Source organism: Pteropus alecto, unplaced genomic scaffold (assembly GCF_000325575.1).
Source record: "Pteropus alecto unplaced genomic scaffold, ASM32557v1 scaffold129, whole genome shotgun sequence".
NCBI lineage: Eukaryota > Metazoa > Chordata > Mammalia > Chiroptera > Pteropodidae > Pteropus > Pteropus alecto.
Window position 1 is genome coordinate 1403842 of NW_006442597.1, and position 4565 is coordinate 1408406.

The window sequence follows — 4565 nt, forward strand, 5'->3', positions numbered from 1 at the left end:
CTTCAGCTAAGCAAAAGAAAGCGTCAACAAGGTAAAGAGAGAACCATCCAAATGGGAAAATATATTTGCAAGCAACACCTCCGAGAAGGGCCTAATATCCAAAATATACAAAGAACTCATACAACTCAACAACAACAACAAAAACAAACAATCCAATCAAAAAATGGGTAGAGGAATTGAACAGATACTTCTCCCTAGAGGACATACAAATGACCAACAAATATATGAAAAGATGCTCAACTTTACTAGCTATTAGGGAAATGCAAATCAAAACCACAAATGAGATACCATCTCACACCTGTTAGAATAGCTATAATCAACAGGACAATTAATAACAAATGTTGGAGAGGATGCGGAGAAAAAGGAACCATCATACACTGCTGGTGGAACTGCAAATTGGTACACCACAGTATGGAGGTTTCTCAAAAAACTAAGAAGCGATCTACCATACGATCCAGCAATCCCTCTGGATATTTACTCCAAAGACTTGAAAACCCATATCCAAAAGGATATTTGCACACCGATGTTCATAGCAACATTATTCACAGTGGCCAGGACATATAAGCGACCGAAGTGTCCTATGATAGATGATTGGCTAAAGAAGCAGTGGTACATATATACAATGGAATATTACTCAGTCGTAAGAAGAGATGAAATACTGCCATTTGCGACAACCTGGATGGACCTTGAGATAATCATGTTAAGCAAAATAAGCCAGACCAAAAAAGTTGAAAGTCACATAATATCACTTATATGTGGGATATAAACCTAATAGCAACAAATGAACAGGACAAACAGAGACTCATGGACATGGACTATAGACTAGTGGTTACCAGAGGACTATAGACTAGTGGTTAGTAGTGAGGTCGGAGGCAGGAGGTAGGTAGACAGGGTAAAGGGGGTCAAATATAGGGTTCAGGGTGATGGTGAAGTGGGCAAAGGGGATCAAAAATATGGTAGCTGAAGGAAACTGGACTTTGGGTGGTAAACACACAATTGAATATATAGATCTCAATGATAATGTACACCTCAAATTACATAATTGTATTGACCAATGTTACCCCAATAAACTTAATTAAAAAATAAATAAATAAAAAATGTTGAATAGAAGTGAAAAAAAAAGAAGTCTGTTATGATTCATTTATCAAATGACTTTGAAGACTACCAGTTTTGAATGAATCCCAAACAAATAGAGCTTTATAGCAGATCCAGACTGCTGTGTAAGTTTCTCTAATATTTGGTCTATATGGTTCAACAATGTTAGAAATATTCATGTTAGATGAGGATATTGAGTGGATTTTTAGGCAATCCTTAATAGGAGGATTAAAGTGTAAAAATTATGGCTCTATAACAAGGCTGTGCCTTCTGCAATGAAAAGAAGACAGCTCCCTATTCCTGGTATGCTACTGGTTACTAATGAAGACTGAGCATTTGATGACCTGGAATTGTGATCATATGTTGTATATTTTTAGATGCATCAAGTCATAAGTCCAGGTGGGTGCAGTGGCCATCCATTCTGCAATGGAAATGATGCATTTTGAAAAAGGTCCTAGCACAAATTATATAAGGGCCTGCACAAATTATATAAATAAGCTTAGGTACTTAGGTCATAAAAAACAATAGGTATTAAGTTTTATGAATTCCTCATATATTTTGGCCATTAACTTCTTATCAGATGTATCATTGGTGAATATCTTCTCCCATTCAGTAGATTGTCTTTATTTTGTTAATGGTTTCCTTCACTGTGCAAAACTCTTTAGTTAAATGTAGTCTCATTTGTTTATTTATTCTTTTGTTTTCCTTGCCGGAGAAGACATATTCAAAAAAATATTACTAAGAGTGATGCCAAAGAGTTTACTGCTTATGTTTTCTTCTAGGAGATTTACAGTTTCAGGTTTAAACCAAGAAAACAAGCAATCTGATTAAAATGGTCAGAGGACCCGAATAGATATTTCTCCAAAGGGGACATATAGGTGGCCAATAGATATTTGAAAAGATGCTCAACATCACTAATCAGCCAGGAAATGCAAATTAAAATCACAAGATATGGTTTAATACCTGTCAGAATGGCTATCATCAAGAAATCAACAAACAAGTGTGAGAATTTGGAGGACAGAGAATCCTCATGCATTGTTGGTAGGATTGCAAATTGATGCAGCCACTATGAAAAACTGTATGGGAATTCCTCAAAAAATTAGAAATAAAACTACTTTAGGACTCAGCAATTTAACTTCTGGGTGTTTATCTGAAGAAATCCCGAAGAAATTCGAAAAGATATATGCATTCCTATGTTCATTGCAGCATTATTTACAATAGCCAAGATATGGAAGCAACTTCATTGATAGATGAATAGATAAAATAGAAGTGGTATATGTATAGAATGGACTATTACTTAGCCATAAAACGAATGAAACCTTCGTTGAGCCCTACCCACTCCCAGTGTGCAGATACAGGTGCCATAGCTGAGTCACCATCAAACTGAATAACACAGGTCGCTCTGCCCAGGTGATCCCCTGAGACTCTGCCTCTCCCATCTTGTGGGACAACACATGTTGCTGTCAGTGGCTTATTCTATGCAAATGGCATGACTTGGCTCTTGCTGCAGACTTTCCTAAAATCTCTCAAAGGCTCACAAGACAGCATCTGGCCTTGGCATGTTCTGTATCTCTCGCTGAGCAGCCCCAAGCCCTGCATTAGAGTGGCAGCCAGCTTTGGTTTCTGGCTTGGCTTCTTAAGGCACCTATAAGCCCAGTATAGGTGGTAGCCATCTGTGGATTGCTTGATGACTCTTATCATGTGGCCCTGGAGGTGCATAAGCTGTGGCTTAACTTGGCCTGCAGCTGGACCCCTCTCAGGACTGTGCCATTAGGCCCTACAGGACACCTACTACATAAGGCCACTCTACTAAGACCAAATGATTTAGTAGCCCTACTAATACATAGAAACAGCCAATATGGGGAGACAAAGAAGCCTGTCCCACATGAAAGAACAGAACAAAGCTTCAAAAAAAGGACTCAGCAAAATGGAGACAAGCAGTCTACCAGATACAGAATTCAAAACACTGGTTATAAAGATGCTCAATGAACTTAGAGGAAGAGTAGATGAACTCAGTGAGAACTTTAACAAAGAGATAGAAAACATAAAAATGGAGATGAACACATAAAAGGGACCAGTCAGAAATGAAGAATACAATATCTGAGATGAAGAGTACATTAGAGGGAATCAACAGATTAGAGTAAGTGGAGAATTGAATCACCAACATAGAGGTCGGGGTAGTGGAAGACAACCAATAAGATCAGCAACAAGAAAAAAGAATCCAAAAAAGTGAAAATAGTTTAAGGAACCTTTGGAACAACATCAAGCATAACAAAATTTGCATCGTATAGATACCAGAAGGAGAAGAAAAAGAGCAAGGAATTGAAAACCTATTTGAACAAATAATGACAAAAAACTTCTCTAGCTTGCAAAGGAAATAGACATACAACCCCAGGAAGTTCAGAGAGTCCCAAACAAGATGAACACAAAGAGGCCCACACTAAGACACATCATCATTAAAATGCCAAAGGTTAAAGACAAATAGAATCTTAAAAGCAGCGAGAGAAAAGCAATTAGTTATCTACAAGGGAGGCCTATAAGACTCTCAGTTGATTTCTGAAAAGAAACTTTGCAGGCCAGAAGGGTTTGGCAAAAAATATTCAAAGTGATGAAAAGCCAGGACCTATAATCAAGGTTACTCTACCCAGTAAAGCTATCATTTAGAATCTGAAGACAGATAAAGAATTTCCTAGACAAGAAAAAGCTAGAGGAGTTCATCACTACCCAGCCAGTATTACATGAAATGTTGGAGGGACTTCTTTAAGAAGAAGAAAAAATATATATAAAAAATATTAATAAAGAACAGCAATAACTACATATCTATCAACAAGTACTTCAAATGAAAAGGGATTAAATGCTTCAATCCAAATAAGGTGGGTAAATGAATAAGCAAACAACACCCTTACATAGCTTGCTTACAAGAGACTCACTTCAGTTTAAAAAACATATACGGACTGAAAGTAAAGGGATGGAAAAAAAATATTTCATGTTGGAGCTAGAGGGTATTGTGCTGAGAGGAGTAAGTCAGATAGAGAAAAACAAATGCCATTTCATTTTACATGTGGAATCTAAAGAACATAAACAACAACAGCAACAACAGCAACAACAACAACAAAGAAATAAACTCATAAAAAGAACATTTTGAGGGTTACCAGAAGGGAGGATGGGCGCGGGGGGGGGGTGGTGAGGTCAGTGAAAAATGGGGAAAGGATTAAGAAGTACAAATTGGTAGTTACAAATAGTCATTGAAGTATAAAGTATAGCATAAAGAATATAGTCAATAATATTATAATAACTATTTTACAGTGTCAGAGGGGTACTAGATTTATTGGGGTGATCAACTTGCGAGTTATATAGATGTCTAACCACTATGTTGTACACCTGAAACTAATATAATATTGTATGCCAACTCTAATCGAAAAATTAAAAAAATAATAAAACAAAGTTACTAGGGAAGAACCATGGATTTC